The following is a 16580-nucleotide window of genomic DNA, read 5'->3' on the forward strand; positions in this document are numbered from 1 at the left end:
CAATCCAGCGCGAACGCATCTACCGCTGCTGCCTCAGGGTCTGGTTCCCAAGCGACATACATAGGTACCTGGTGATTTAGCCTTGATGCAAATAAATCGATATCTAGCGTGCCATATTGCTTGATAAATTTTGCGACATTTTTTGGGGGGTTTTAACATCCATTCGATGTTGTCATTAAATTTATGTGACCTGGTGTCTACCACTGTATTTAGCTTACCTGGCAGGTAAGTTGCTGATAGCCAAATATGTCTTTCGGCACACCATTGCCAAATTGTGTTGACCAACTTGTCACATGATACCGATTTTATGCCGTCCATATGGTTAATGTAGGCCACCACCGTAGTTTTTATCTATTTGTAACCGTACATGCAAGTGATGCATATTTGTGCATATGCTTTAAACCATAAAAGTCACCCATCTCTAGATAATTAATTCCCAGTGTAAGTGGTAATGATGACTCCGGGTTAGTCCATCTATTACCTGTGCTAGATATAGAGTTAGTTGCTCCCCAGCCTTGAGCACTGGCATCTGTTTGGATAACTAACATAGGGTTAGTGATGATAATAGGGCTGTAAACTATGCCAAATGTTTTTTGCCCACCACTGTAGTTCTGATATTGCTTCAGTGGGTAACTTCATGACACAATCATAATGACCTGTATGTCGTTTTTGGTGCAAAGGTCCGAATTATGTAGCCGGAAAATGCTGCTACCATTTTCCCAATTACTCTGTTACTTGTCGAGTAGTTGGTAGTTTGTTGACCATTAAATTGTTGCATGATTGTGCCAATTCAACTATTTTGTCTCTTGGCAATGTTACAGTCACGTAGACTGAATTAATTGTGAAGCCCAAGTAGTCCATGATTGTGGATGGCTTCAACTTAGATTTATCTGGATGTAAGACAATCCCAGGGTTTCGAATAACTGTTTGGTAGCTGATACAGCTAACATAGTCAATTCCATGGTCTAGCCTACCATTTAGGATATCATCAAGATATGCCATGACAATATGTTTTTGTCTTCTGAATATTGCCAGAGCTGGTTTTAGTCTCTTGGTGAACAATCTTGGGCTGATGTGAACCCATTGGGTAACGCTTTAAACTGCTATAGCTGCCCCATCCAGGTAAATTTCAGGTATCTGCGATGATCCTTGTGAATGGTACTAAATAGTAAACATCTTTAAGATCAATGCTTGCCATGAAGTATCCTTTGGAATTTAGTTGTTTGGCAGTAACAACTGTTTCCATTTTGAAATGTATATACTTAACAAACATATTTAGTGAAGTTAAGTCAATGATGATGTGACATCCACCATCTTTTTTGGGTTTAGTGAATATATTTGATACGAATTGCAAGGGTTCAGGTTTTCCCATGATACCCTTTGTAATTAGTCTCACCAGTTCAGCTTGTCCCTCTCGTTTCTTTAACGGAGAGAGGAAAATACCCTCTGGGGTGAATGTTGACCTGGTGGCAATTTTTCTAGTATGAATTGTATTTGTATCCACTAATGCCATTGAGTATATACTGATCACTCGTGATAGACTCCCGTGTGTTAGTATTACTCTATATGCTGGTAGGAACCAGACCCACCTACCTCCATGGTTATGGGTATTCTTCTGTTTCCTGCCGGTCCAACGAGTGTTGCACGTCGTCTGACGTGGTGGTGACGTTGGGGGGTGGCACATTTTCCATGGGGTCCGCTCTGGGCCCTGGTCTAAAGAAGACTTTCGGTGATAGAATGCGGACCCCGAGCTTTCATCAGTCCCATATGGTAGACGTCGACTGATGGACGCGATGGGGTGCTGCTGCTTATTGTTTTTGGTTTTGCTCGTCCTGGGGCCTGCCCTCATGAGACCAAAAGCTTGTTAAGGCCTCTCCATATCCTTCATATGCTTTGTGAGGTTTTTGCCAAAGAGCAGTGGGTCTGGCTCAGTGGCTGGGGTATGCACAACCCCGCAAATTTAGGATTTTATGGCAGATCTTATGATTTGTTTATGAAGGTTGTGGTCATCTCCATATTGGTCCACGGAACGAGCAGATGATGTGATGGCTGACGTCAGGAGCCTGAGGATCCGCTGCAGTTTTAGCTCCTGGTTCCGAATGTTTGCCCCAACGTGCCCCCACTTTTGGTTGTTTACAGCCGGCACTTTAAGGGACTCACAGTTCTCTGGAGCTGTATACGCCTCATTGAACACCTCTCCTGTAGGGCCTTGAACGGCCTCCTGCACGTGGGGTTGCCACGTAGCGGTCCACCACACCTAGCAGCTCTTCCTGTTCCTGCACCCCTTGCACACTCCCGAGATCTTTAGCCATCGTCCCCTCTTCTTGACCAGCCCAGCCCTGGTCACCAAAGCTACCCTCGGGTAAGGAGGAAGCAATGGACAGTGCAGAAGGCACTGTGGAGGGAGTGCCTGAACTCCTCCTGCGAGAGCGCCCCTCACAAGCGCGTCTCGCTGGAGCTCCTGCTCCAGGAGCCGCTCCATGCGGCTCAGGCGGCTGTCTCTCCCCCGGGCGGGTGGAGAGACGTCCCCGTCCGACAAGTCGGAAGCCACTGGCCGGACGCCTCTTCCGTGGCTTTACTTCCAGCGCGGTGTTAGGGAATAGCGGAGCGCCGGGTAAGCGGTCCTACCGCGCCTTGTTGCTGCCCCCCCCAGATGGAACGCTCCTCTGTGGAGTCGAGCGGGGGAAAGGTTTGTTCTAGAGCCTTTCTTCTCTGCCTGACAGCAGAAGGCTCCCTGTGAAAGAAAAATCCGACCTCAGAGCTTACCTGACGGTCCGTTCTTTCACCCCGTAGCGGGAGCACCTGACTCCCGATGCGCCGCTGTTGCTCTGCTGAACGTAATGCCGCACATGCGTGCTGAGCGGATTCTTCACGGAATCACTCACGTGACTCCGAAGTAAAATTCCACAATGTAAAATACACATGCATCTCCCTATTTTCTCCACATGGTTCTTGACTTTGCATCCCAGTCTGATGTAATGAGTTTAAGAAGGAACTGCAGATGCTGGAAAATCGAAGGTACACAAAAAAGCTGGAGAAACTCAGTGGTTGCAGCAGCATCTATAGAGCGAAGGAAATAGGCAACGTTTCGGGCCGAGACTCTTCTTTAGACTCCTGATGTAATGAGTGTTGTTCTCAGGCCATTTTCACTGGGACATCATTTTATTTGCAAGTACTGTGATAATGTTCCCATAGTCTCTAGAAAATCAAAGAATATAACAAGTTTCATTTTTAAGTGTAAACTTCCCGGGTGATGCAAGATGACATAAATTAAGAAATTGCGGAAATGTGAACGAATTCAAGGGTCACAGTTTGTCACTGTTGCCAGCAATCAGCGTATATAAAGTTATCAAGATCCTGAGAGGTTTGTGTGTGCATCTGTGTGACTGTGTCTGTGTCTGGAATGAGTGGTGAGATAAAAGCAGCCTGATGAAGAAAATCTGCAAATGACATAGTGTCATAATAGAGTCATACAGCGCGGAAACAGGCACTTCAGTCCAAGTTGCCATGCGACCAAGATGCCCAATCTACACTACTCCCACCAGCCTGTGTTTGGCCCATATCCCTCTAATCCTTTCCTATTATCTAACTGTCCAAGTATCTTTAAAATGCTGTTATAATATTTGTCTCAACTACCTCCTCTGGCAGCTCGTTCCATATACCCATCATCCTTTGAGTAATAATTAAATGTTTTAGGTTACCATATCATATTCTGCGTTCTTAAGTATTGTCCACTGCAATGGAGTTTAAATCTAAAAAAAATACTTGAAGCCTCATGAAGGAATTGTCATCATGGGGCACAAATTAGAAAATTAGAAATATTGTAGAACGTGCAAGAGAGGAAAGGAGTAGTTTACGGGAATGTTCTGATGCACCATAGAAAGCCTTCTGCCAGGTTGCATCACAGCTTGCTTTGGAACGGTCCTTCCAGCACCTTCCCTAAGACACAAGCTGGAACTGAAAATATGAGGCACTCTGTATCTTGTTCCTCCAGTACTTGAGTTTGATTGTGTGGTTTTTCATTTTCTGGCAAGTGGAGGAGGCCCAGGAAAAAAATGGTCACGATGTTGGAATGGGAAAAGGGGAGTTGAAATGGTGCGGCAACAATCAGGGCCGAGACCTCAGGCAGGGCCCGTCCATTGTTGGCCTGTGCAGCTATGCTAGTAAACAATGTGAACTGTGCGTGAAATGACTGTTCAGGAGGGGAAATGTTCGAAATTAGCGGTCTTCATATTGCTAGATTTGTACACCAAAATACGAGGTTCTGTTCCTCCAGTTTGTGTGTGGCCTCATTCTGGCAATGGAGGAGGCCCAGGACAAAAATGGTCAGATGTGGGAATGGGAAGGGGAGTTGAAATGATGGGCAACCGGGTGATCCCGTCGACATAGGCGAGTTGAGCGCAAATGTTCAGCAAAATGTTCGCAGGGTCTTCATAGATTTGTACCTGTTAGTTGCTCTTAATTTCCTTCTCTTTTGGTATCTATATCTGCTGACAATTGATACACTGATAGTTTCCTTTCAAGATTAAATATTCATTTGGTAAATAACACCTCAGTGAGCTATAGAAGAAGTGTTTCGATCCAAAATTTGATCACCTGTCCATGTTCTCCAGAGATGCTGCCTGACTGGCTGAGTTACTCCAGCACCTTGTGTCTTTTTTTGTAAACCAGCATCTGCAGTTCCATGCTTCTACAACTCTTCAGTAACAAGCTGAACATATAGGTTAATGGAAAGATATAATTCTTGACAAATATTGGAGGTGACACCAGCGATTTGTGGGTAAATCTCCAGTGATTTTGGTTGGTTTCATGTTCTAATGGGATAATGGTGAGCAAGTCACAACTGAACATTATATGTGAGTTATGGAGCTTTGGGTCTCTGTTACTCTGCTATATGAAACAGGAGGGAAGCTAGGAACAGTCGCTGTAGGTAATCATGCATCTGTGGTGGCAGAAAGTTTAACCATGCTTAAAAAGATTGTTAAGGCTGTGCAGACCAAGTGGGCTTGGTCTGGATTGAATTTTAGCCGTGGTTCCCATGAATACACGGGGTGGGCACGATTGCGTGGATGGTGGGGGTGGGGGAACATAGCAAGAACATAACTTGCAGTTATGGTTCAAGGCACTTCACTAGAGTCTAATTGAATTAGACCGACACAAGCCAAGAAGATAGTGGATAAGTGATCCAGTCTACAATCCAGTCAGTAGCTCCAGGTACAGGATGAAGTAGAGTCCTGACCCGAACCGTCGCCTATCCATGTTCTCCAGGGAAGCTGCCTGACCCGCTGAGTTACTTCAGTAACTAGACGAGTCAGGCAGTCTTTGTGGAGGCTGGACAGGCAATGTTTTGGGTCAGGACTTCTTTTAACGTTAAACAGACCAAATGATGCAAGACAAACGATGCAAGACTGAGATAAAGATGCAGTAGAACTAAACCAACAAATTAGGGTTGTAGAAGACCCACCTCCACCCCCACTCCCTCAACCCTCCTGATGCCAATAGTGGTTATACTAATAGGAGGACCAAAATGAGAACGAGTTCTGCAGGCGGGGAGTTGTTGCAAGTGTGAAGACGAGTGATGTTGTGAAGCTCTATGGTCTGGATGGAAGAAAGATGGTGGGGTGAGAAGGTCTGTTTGGAGTCGAACATCTGTGTGATTTTATTTTTTTACTCAGCACTTAAGCCTGGTACTGCATGCTGAAAGCGATAAGGTGCATTGTCAATGGCACCAGTCTTCAGAAAATACGCTATACTTGGAATAGATGAGGTAAATGCACAAAGTCTTTGCCCAGAGTAGGGGGAATCAAGGACCAGAGGGCCTGAGGTATGGGGAGAGGTTGAGCAGGCTAGGACTTTATTCCTTAGAGCGTGGGAGGATGAGGGGTGATCTTACAGAGGTGTATATGTTCATGAGAGGATTAAATAGGGCAAATACACAGAGTCTTTTACCAGAGTAGGGGAATTGAGAACCAGAGGGCATAGGTTTAAGGTGAAGGGGAAAAGATTTTATAGGAATCTGAGGGGTAACTTTCTCACATAAAGGGTGGTGGGTGTATGGTTTTATAGACACAAAGTGCTGGAGTAACTCAGTGGGCCAGGCTGCATCTCTGGAGATAAAAGGATGGGTGATGTTTCAGGTCGGGATCCTTCTTCAGACTGAAAGTAGAGGGGAGGGAACTTGAGGTAAGAAAAGACCAGAACAAAACAGGGCTGGCAACAGATGACTTTGGGAAAGGTGGAGCCCACAATGGCCCATTGTTGGCTGGGGAAGAGGTGGTAGTGAAATGATACAAGGATGCGAAGAGTGGAGCTAGTATGAGGACCGGTGTGGGGGCGAGGGGGAAAGGGGAAGAATGCATCTTTTCTTAAGATGCTGAGTTTAATTGACTGAAGTGTGGTGGGAAGAAACTGATATATCATCTACTTAGCTGCTATGAAGACACATTATTAAGTCCCATCTGTGATACTTTTCAACATTTTTGTTTGTAAACAGTCATTAATCTCAGTGGACTGACATCTTGCTGCGCATATTGGTCGAAATGTTCTCAAAAACACATGTAACTCCACAGTATAAATTAATTGGACCTAAAATCATCAGGCTTTTCTCACACTGTGTCAGCCACTGTGTATGTACAAATTCTTTCTGTTTTTTAAAATAAATTAGATGCGATAGTGGCATTTAAGAGCCTTTGGCATAGGCACATGGATATGTCAAGTAATGGAGGTATATGGATCATATGCAGGTAGATAAGTGATGGTCTTGGCATCATGTTCGGCAAGGACACTGGGCCGAAGGGCCTGCTCTTGTGCTGTACTGTACTGTTCCATGTTCTATTTCTGTTTAACTTCCTTTTAACTGATGGATTGTACTGGCTTTCCTTTCATCGTCTGTTTTGTGCACTTCAGCAGCAGTAGAGCTGCTGCCTTACAGGCCCAGAACCTGCCTATAGGTGCTGCCTGTACGGAGTTTGTACGTTCTCCCTGTGACCACGTAGGTTTTCTTTTGGAACTCCAGTTTCCTCCAACACTCCAAAGTACAGGTTTGTAGGATAATTGTTTTTGTAAATTGTTACTTACACATCAAATAGCGGGGGAGTCTAGGACCAGAGGCCATAGCCTCAGAATAAAAGTACCTTTAGAAAGGAGATGAGGAGCAATTTCTTTAGCCTGATGGTGGTGAATCTGTGAAATTCATTGCCACAGATGGCTGGGGAGGCCAAGTCAATGGATATTTTTAAGGCGGAGATTGTATACTTCTTGGTTAGTAAGGGTGTCAGGGGTTGTGGGGAGGCAGGAGAATGGGGTTAGGAGGGAGAGATAGTTCAGCCATGATTGAATAGCGGAGTAGACTTGATGGGCCGAATGGCCTTATTCTGCTCCCATAACTTATGCAATTATGAAATTATTCAGTTTACTACCTGCGTTATTGAGTGTGTAGGGCATCAATATTCAGTACTAAATTAAACCAGATGCACTGAATTCAGCTTTAGTGCTCAAAATAAGTTTCTTGTGTTGTTAGAGGCATGACAAAACATGTTCCATGGAGGTTTGTGTTGGCTTGTTCTAAAATCATTGATTTTGATTTAGGAATTGAAAGAAAAACTCTATTTGATGACATCAAGTTAAGCTAAACGTATTTCTTGAAATAATTTGCACTTGAGGTAAAATTTTAAATTAGTTCGAAGAGCCTGTAGAATTAATTAAGGTGGAAAGTGTGATTTAGTAGAGACAGTGGGATTATAGGCATATTATTCATTTATCAAATAAAACCTGAACAAGTGGAATTTACTTTTAATTATTTTTCAACAATTAACTTCTTTCACCAGGATTTTAAAGGCCTCTCCGTTTTAAAGAAACCTGGTATATTATGTGCCAATCTGTGTCATTTTACTAGACTGGAAAGTCAATAAGTACATCCTTTGAAGCAATGATGACTACAACATTTTATATGGAACAAGTGTTTGGTGAGGCCAACTGAACACATTTGAGTATTGTGTTCACTTTTTGTCACCCTGTTGAAGGATAGATGTTGTTAAGCTGGAAAGGTTCAGAGAAGATTTACGAGGACGTTACCAAGTCTTGAAAGCCTGAGCTACAGGGAGAGGTTTTAACAGGCTGGAGATATTATCGAGCTGTACATGAAGGGGGGAAAGATTTAATAGGAACCTGAGATGCAACGTTTTACACAAAGGGTGGTACATTTATGGAACGAGGTCGGAGGAGGTGGTTGAGGCAAGTACTATCACAATGTTTAAGAAACATTTAGACATATAGGATTAAAGGGATATGGGCCAAATGTAAGCAAATGCGACTACTGTAGATGGGACATTTTGGTAGGCGTGGGCAAGTTGGGCCAAAGGGGCCTGTTCCCACATTCTATGACCAAGATTCATTTTTATAGCTTGGGTGAAACTTTTTACCCTGGGTAGGGGAAGCAAAAAACAGAGGTTTAAGGTGAGAGAGGAAAGGTTTAATAGGAACCTGAGGAGCAACCTCTTCTCTCAGAGGGTGGTGAGTATAGGGAACAAGCTGCCAGTGGAGGTATTTGAGGCAGGTCCCATAACAGCATTTAAAAGACACTTGGATAGGTACATAGATAGGAAAGGTTTAGAGGGATATGGGCCAAACACGGGCGGATAGAACTAATGTAGATGAGGCATTTTGGTCAGCATTGGTACGTTGGGCTGAAGGGTTTGTTTCCGTGCTGTATGACTCTATGGCGCTCTTATTATTGTTGTCAAACGTGGGAAATGGGACAAGCTTAGATGGGGCATCTTGGTCGGCATTGGTGAGTTGGTCCTGTTTCCCTGCTGTACGACTCTGTATCACTATCATTGGAGCCAAACATGTGCAGATGGGTTGACTTCCTTTAAAAACCCCTCAAGCAGAAGTGTCTGGAGTGGAATCATTATTTCAGCATATTCTTGGCCCACAGAATTTAAATCAGCGTGCCTTGACTGTATACTTTCTTCATGTCCCATGGAGACATTCCCAGTTTCCGGCATCAGCTTGCTCTTCTTCACAATGGATGTACAAACCCTCTACACTTACACCACTAAAATAAGTCTGAGTTCCATTCACCTCTTCCTACACCAGATCAGCCAGATCAGTCCACTCCACCATCACTCACCTTTGCCTAGTTGAACTCATTCTTGCATTGAGTTTTTTTTTCTTCAACTCAATTCACTTTGTTTAGTCATAGATATATAAATAAGGGAACATATAGTCTTAAGCTATAATAAGAATAATATATTTTATTGTCATTGCACATAAGTGCAACGAGATTTGGGTTGCAGCTTCTATCCGATATCATACTTAAATAACTAATAAAATTTAGATTTAGATATAGATACCCCGAGAAACATGGTTTGTATGCCTGTCCATTTGTTGGATATATATCGAACATAGAACAGTACATCACAACAACTGGCTCTTCAGCACAGCCCACAATTTCTGTGCTGAACACGATGCCAAGACCAATTCTTATTTGCATGTACATGATCCCTACCCCTCCATAACCGTGTGCCTATCCAGAAATGAATGAAATTGCAAATGGATATTGTGTAAGAAGGAACTCTGCAGATGCTGGTTTAAATCGAAGATAGACGCAAAAAGATGGAGTAACTCAGCGTGACAGGCAGCATCTCTGGAGAAAAGGAATGGGTGACGTTTCGGGTCGAGACCCTTCTCATCTCTCCAGAGATGCTGCTGCCTGTCCCGCTGAGTTACTCCAGCTTTTTGTGCAAACGGATATTGATAGAGGAAAAGATTGCAGAATGGTGGTAGATTTAGCGTAATATGAAAAGGTGCGATATATTATTACTTTGTGCTGGAATCAAAAGATGGAACATTAATGTGGAAATTTGAATGAGGGACTTGTTGAAATCCAGTTGTAGTCCAGATAAATAAGTAACTAAAAGACTGGATATGTTATTAAAACAACAATCAAAACTGGCTGATGTATTCATCGTCATCCAAGGCACTTTAATATTTCAATCATGCTACTCTCTATACTTTAAAATGATATGGAACCTTATTTGCAGAATCTTAAGCACCTGGCTTCAAAGGCTTGGTGGTACTTGCTTTCAAGCTTTTGTGTCTTGTTCCCGTCAGGAGAAGGGAAAGAGGGATCGACCGGGTAGTGAGTGGTCTTTGATTATGTTTACGAGGCAGCATGAATTGTAGATGGAATCGATGGGGGAGAAGCTGGTTTGTATGTTGGCCTCAGAAGAAATAGATTCATACAGTGTGGAAACAGCCTCTTCGGCCCAACTTATGCCCACTGACCTTTCTGCCCCATCTACACTAGTCCTACCTGCCTGCGTTTGACACACATCCCTCTAAACCTGTCCTATTCACCTGTCATATTCCTCAACACTTATCCTATCCACGTACCTGTCTGAAGAAAGGTCTCGGCCCAAAACGTCACCTATTCCTTTCTTCAGAGATGTTACCTAACCCGCAGAGTTACTCTAGCATTTTGTGTCTATCTTCCATGTATCTGTCAAAATATTTCTTAAACGTTGTTATAGTATCTGCCTCAACAACCTCCTCTGGCAACTCATTCCATACACCTACCAGCCTTTGCATAAAAATGTTGCCCCTCAGGTTCCTATTAAATCTTTCCCCCCCTCATCTTAAACCAATGTCCTCTGGTTCTCAATTCCTAACCGGAACTGGCTAATTATTTTCCGGAAGACCGCTGAAGAACAATATTTCTTCTTGTCCCTGATCCAGTCTGGCAGTAGGTACAAATTCTTGAAATAGCGCACCATCTAATGCAGGAGCACTTTCTTTCCCTGTTGTCTGGCTTCTGAATGGTCATAAAACTTGCCCACAACAACCATGATGTCCCAGCTTGTTCCATATTCCCACGACCCTTTGTGTAAAAAAAGTTATCCCTCAGGTTCCTATTAAATATATTCGCTCTCACCTTCCACCTACAGTGCCCTCCATAATGTTTGGGACAAAGGCCCATCATTATTTATTTGCCTCTGTATTCCACAATTTGAGATTTGTAATTGAACAAATCACATGTGGCTAAAGTGCACATTGTCAGATTTTAATAAAGGCCATTTTTATACATTTTGGTTTCACCATGTAGAAATTACAGCAGTGTTTATACATAGTCCTCCCATTTCAGGGGGAACTATAGCCTGTAAAACAACTATAGTTACAAGGAACTGCAGATGTTGGTTTACAATTCTAAACTGGTTTTCATTGTACCTCAGTACACAAGATAATAATAAATCTGTCTCAACCTTTTTAATGCTCACTGTCTCCTCGACGACATTGAAATGATATTAAAAATTTAACATGTGCTGGTTTTATGTAATAAATATTCATCCCATGGACACATTTCTTCCTCCTTTCGTCACTTTTTGCTTTCGTTTAGTTTTAATGCAATCTTGGCGTGGAAATGATGCCACATGAGGATCTCTGAATGTATTCTTGAATTACTGCAGTTGTTACTCCAGCTTTTCCGTGAAAAATCAGTGAGAGCGGCCTAAATTCCATGTCCTCAAGGTCGGTTGTGGGGGGCGCCCCTGGGCCACAAAGGCTGAACGGTGGCCAGTTAAGAAGAGGGACAACGGTTCTCTGCCTGAAATGCGGATTCAGAATGAAGCGAGGGCTGGATGCCCTGCAGCAGCCTGGGGCTTGACTGCATCGAGCGATGGACCGAACACGGCACGCAGAGCCACGTAACGCTGGAGGACACCTACAACTTCACTTGGCCAGGCCGACCCTGCAATGCCGCCATGCCAACGGGGCATCATGGCCAGCTGCACTTAAAGCAAGTAGAACCTTGAACATAGCGGCAAAACCTACGACTCTCGTATATTGTTTCAGTGGCCCGTTTTTCTATACACTTTGTACTTAATCTAAGATTAAGTATGGATAGTAATACATAGTAATATAGTAATATAATGTATAGTAATACTTTACTGAACTGTACGCAAAAAAAGAATGTCACTGTACCTTAGTACATGTGACAATGAACTATTGAACCATTAAATTCATAGCTTTAAATAATAATGCAGGACTTACTATTCTTTACTGCTGTATTTTGTGGGGGAAAAGTGCTGAGGTAGCTGGAACAATAGCAGAGAGCTTTTGCATTACCTTGAAGGATATGATGTTCACATTCCATCATGTGACAATATAAACCCTTTGGGCAATCTTTCATCCTGGCAGAGTTTTGACAGATTGTGCTGGGTCAAATATTGATCAAATCATATCTGCCTGTCAAAAAATGTTTAGTATTCAAAATTCGGTAGCACAATGAATATGTTTTATGGATGCACTAACATTTGAAACTTGAATTAGTGACATGATTTATATTTCAACAATGAAAGGTAAAAATCATTCTAATAGCTTTCTCATAATTTTGAAATTATTAAATTAGGTTGAGGCTTAATATTGTCATGCGTACCGAGGTACAGTGAAAAGCTTTGTTTTGCATGCTATCCAGTCACATAATTTAATTCGATACATAAACACGGTTAAGAAGGATGTTGCCAGGACTCGAGGGTCTGAGCTACAGGGAGAGGTTGGGCAGGCTAGGACTATTCCTTGGAGCGCTGGAGGCTGAAGGCTGATCTTATAAAGGTGCACAAACTCATGAGTGGTATAGGAAAGGAGAATGCACAGAGTCTTTTACCCAAGGTAAGGGGATCAAAAACAAGAGGATATATGTTTAAAGTGTGAGGAAATTCAAAATTCACGGAGACCATAATGAGGCCGTGACTAGTTCCCAGAATGCGGGAACTCCTCACGACCATGAAGTCGACTCTCCAGCAACCACCCGCGAACATGTGGCGACCATGTTGCGACTGCATAATCTCCTGCAGTTGCCTAAAAGGTCGCCTAAAGACAGGCCCATAAGCGATCTGGGTTTTTTTTACAGTTGAGGGGACTGAGAGGAGAATATAAATGGGATTAGTGTAAATGGGTGCTTGCTGAGTGCTAGAGTCACTCAACATAGGGTTGAGTGTTCGGCAGCATCTACGGAGAACATGGATAGATGATGTTTTGGGTCAGAACCCTTTTTCAGGTCACCTCTCCATGTCCTCCAGAGATGCTGCCTGACTGGCTGAACTACTCTAGCACTTTGTTTCTTTTTAGCACGAGTTGTCTTTGTCATTCCCAAAGATTGTCAGGTAAATCCTGAAAAGTAGCATGATGGGATTCGCTATCCGGCTGGATGTGATTTCTCTGATGGCCCTGTTGCCGAGTTTAGATTTCCAGCAATTGTAGTGGTGACACTATCTATGTTGACGTCTAGATAGAATCCATCAAGGGAGAGTGGTGCATATAAGAATTTAAATTATCTTTGCAAAAGTCACAGTTTTACTTCGAAAGTACGAACTGTTCTCATCTTAGTTCTATTTTATTGGAGAGCCCTTGGGAACAATTCTCATTTTCAGTCCTATCCTTACTGCCTCTCTAATTTAAACATCAGATTGGATGGTGATTAATCCAGCCCGCCTCCAATAAATGGAAGGAGCAGCTTGTGAAAGGCTAGTTCTCCCGGCTCGCCCCTATCCTTACTGCCTCACTAACTTAAATATCACATAGTGTGGTCCAGGAGTACACTAAAGACCATGAGGCTAAAATGCAGCTACAACTTGAGGAGCATGGGCTGCAATCTCTCACACTCCATGTAAACATGGTACGCAGACTGTAACAAAAAGGAACTGCAGATGCTGGTTTATACCAAAGATAGATACAATGTGCTGGAGTAATGAGGTGTACAAAACCATGAGAGGAATAAATTGCGTAGCTACACAAAATCTCTTGTTCAGAGGACATAGGTTTATGGTGAGGGGGGAAAGATATGATAGGAACCCGAGGGGTAACTTTTTCACACAATGAGTGATGGGTGTATGGAACGAGCTGCCGGAGGAAGTAGTACTATTGCAACATTTAAGAAACATTTTGACAGGTACATGGATAGGACAGGTTTAGAGGGATATGGGCAAATAGGACTTGTCAGGTAGGTAGGACTAGTGCAGATGGGACATGTTGGCTGGTGTGGGAAAGTTGGGCCAAAAGGCCTGTTTCCACGCTAAGAGTCTACATGGGGTCCACTCGAAGACGCAGGCTATAACTCAGTGGGTCAGGCAGCATCTCCGGAGAAAATTGAGACGTTTCAGGTTTAGTTTGAACAAGGGTCAGAATGAAGAAGGGCCCCAACCCAAATTGTCTCCATTTTCTCCGGAGGTGTTGCCTGTTTCGCTGCGTTACCAGCACTTTGTGTCTATCATACGTAGCCTGACCATGCCTGAAGCAGAGGGGCTGCACCTTGAGTGATATCATCGACTATGAATGCACGTGAACGTGTTGACATCATCCTGCTGGGGGAGTTCCACTTCCCTCAGGGGAAGCAATAGTAATTTGAACTGGCCCCATCAACACACTGACAGATGCATGTAGCCAGCCATAGAGTGCCACCTTGTGGGGGGTTTTTTTGAGGCAACTGTGCTGCTTAAATTTGCAACTATAAAAAAAATAAAACAGCCTTACCTCTTTATGATCAAGCACAAATCTTATGCAAGTTTATTCTCCTCCCTGTAGGAACAAGGAGGGACCATTGGGGACTATACTGAATACTTTGTTACTTTGTCCACGCCCTACATGTGGCGACTCTTTGCATACCCTTGTGTATGGTTTGCAGAGTAAAGAGTTTCACTGTGATATATCTCATGCGATAATAAAGTATCAATCAATCAATAGATGCTGCTTAACTGGCTGAGTATTTCCAGTAGTTACTGTTTTATATTATAGACAGTCAGAAGCCAGAACTAATTCACAGAAAGCTAAATTTGTCATCGCAAACTAATTTCTGCAACCAATCCAGGAAGACACAAATATTGAGGGCCAAAGGGTCTGTTCCTGTGCTTTACTTTTCAATGATGGTCAGAAGTATTTCATGTTACAAGGCACTACTTCTTATCCTTTCCTCTGTCAGTGATATTATAGGAATCCCATGTTGTGAATCTTATGGCAAGTTGACTTAGTCCCAAGCATCGAATGCTCCAGACTTTTCAAGTCAACTTAATTTAGACTTTAGACTTTAGAGATACAGCTGGTGTGTAGGATAGTGTTGGTGTGTGAAGTGATCACTGGTTGGCACGGACTTATTGGGCCGAAGGGCCTGTTTCCGCACCGTATCTCTAAAGTCTAAAGCCTAAAGGTGGAACCAAATGTTTATCGAAACGACGTGCCTTGGCAAGGGAGATTTGCCTGTTTAGTTTAGAGATACAGCATGAAAACAGGCCCTTTGGCCCACCATGCTGACCATTGATCACCCATTCACACTAGTTCTATGTTATCCCAATTTTGCATTCTGCACACTGGGGGCAATTTACAGAAGGTAATTAACCTACAAACCTGTTCATCAAATAGTTATATCCTGGTGAAGAACCATTGAACTAAAAATGTATAATATTGTACATGAGCACCATAAGAAAAGAAACATTTATATTTCTAATGCAGTATTCTTGGACAACATTTCTTCAGTAAGGTGCTGGAAAAACCTTTAAAGATTGAAAAGTGCGTTTGGCAAAACTTGTATATTCCTCATTGGCCTCATTCTGTCATTCCCCTGACTTTCAAAGAGGACGTTAATACACAATGAATGAATAGCACTCCTAATATTGCCAGACAGCAGATGCAGTATTCAGCTCTGCAGCCTTGCTGCAGTCCTTGTGCTAAGAGTATTTCTGAGCTGCCTGGCTTCATTACTGCTAAGACTACTAATAGTGTGATTATAATTCAAATATTAAGTGATTTAATTGAATTGGACAGTAATTGTTTATGCATCAACGGAATGTTTTCAAATCTTGGATATTTCTTTTTTTTTAACGCCATAAAGAATTTTTTCGCCATGTAATTTTTGTGTTCAGTGGTCTAAATATTTTATTAACTACCTGAAGTTTAGTACTTTGACAATCATAACCTTTGAAATTATCTGCAATAACCAATCTAATTATGGAGACTTCCATACCAATGAATTGATTAAATGACAGGTGGACTGTTAAATGCTTTATTGCAATTAAGTTCTTTTTAAATTAAATACAATAAAAATGAATTGGACAATTTATTCCATCAGATTACTTCAGTAATTATTTCCAGAAAAATATTTACCAGGTTGGCTTTGTTCATTAACTGTGCCATTACTTAATTGATTTCAGAATGCATTAGCATCAGAGACACATACTTATTATCTGATCAGAGGTATAAGATAAAGAGATAAGTTAATATGAATTGTGGATACATATTTTCAAGAGTTATGGGCCAATCCCACTTACTCGACTTTTACGGCAACTGTCGGCACCCGCCATAGGTCATTGCAGGTCGCCGAAAATTTTCAACATGTTGAAAATCCAGCAGCGACCAGAAAGACGCTACGATTCTTTGGGCGACTGAGGAGACTACTCACGACCATACAAGCGTCATCCCGGCGACATGTCACGGGGTGAAGCCTGTATGATCGTGAGTAGTCGCCCAGAGAGTCGTACCATGTTCAGGTTGCCGCTGGATTTTCAACATGTTGAAAATTTTCGGTGACCTGCAAC

General features: G+C 42.7%; 1 protein-coding gene across 1 annotated transcript in view; it reads left to right on the forward strand.

Annotated features, from left to right (window-relative positions):
- galnt13 (UDP-N-acetyl-alpha-D-galactosamine:polypeptide N-acetylgalactosaminyltransferase 13) overlaps window positions 1-16580 on the forward strand; it is a 194846-nt gene that overhangs the window by 94744 nt on the left and 83522 nt on the right. The window lies entirely within an intron of this gene.

This window comes from Leucoraja erinacea, chromosome 7 (genome assembly GCF_028641065.1).
Source record: "Leucoraja erinacea ecotype New England chromosome 7, Leri_hhj_1, whole genome shotgun sequence".
Taxonomy (NCBI): domain Eukaryota; kingdom Metazoa; phylum Chordata; class Chondrichthyes; order Rajiformes; family Rajidae; genus Leucoraja; species Leucoraja erinaceus.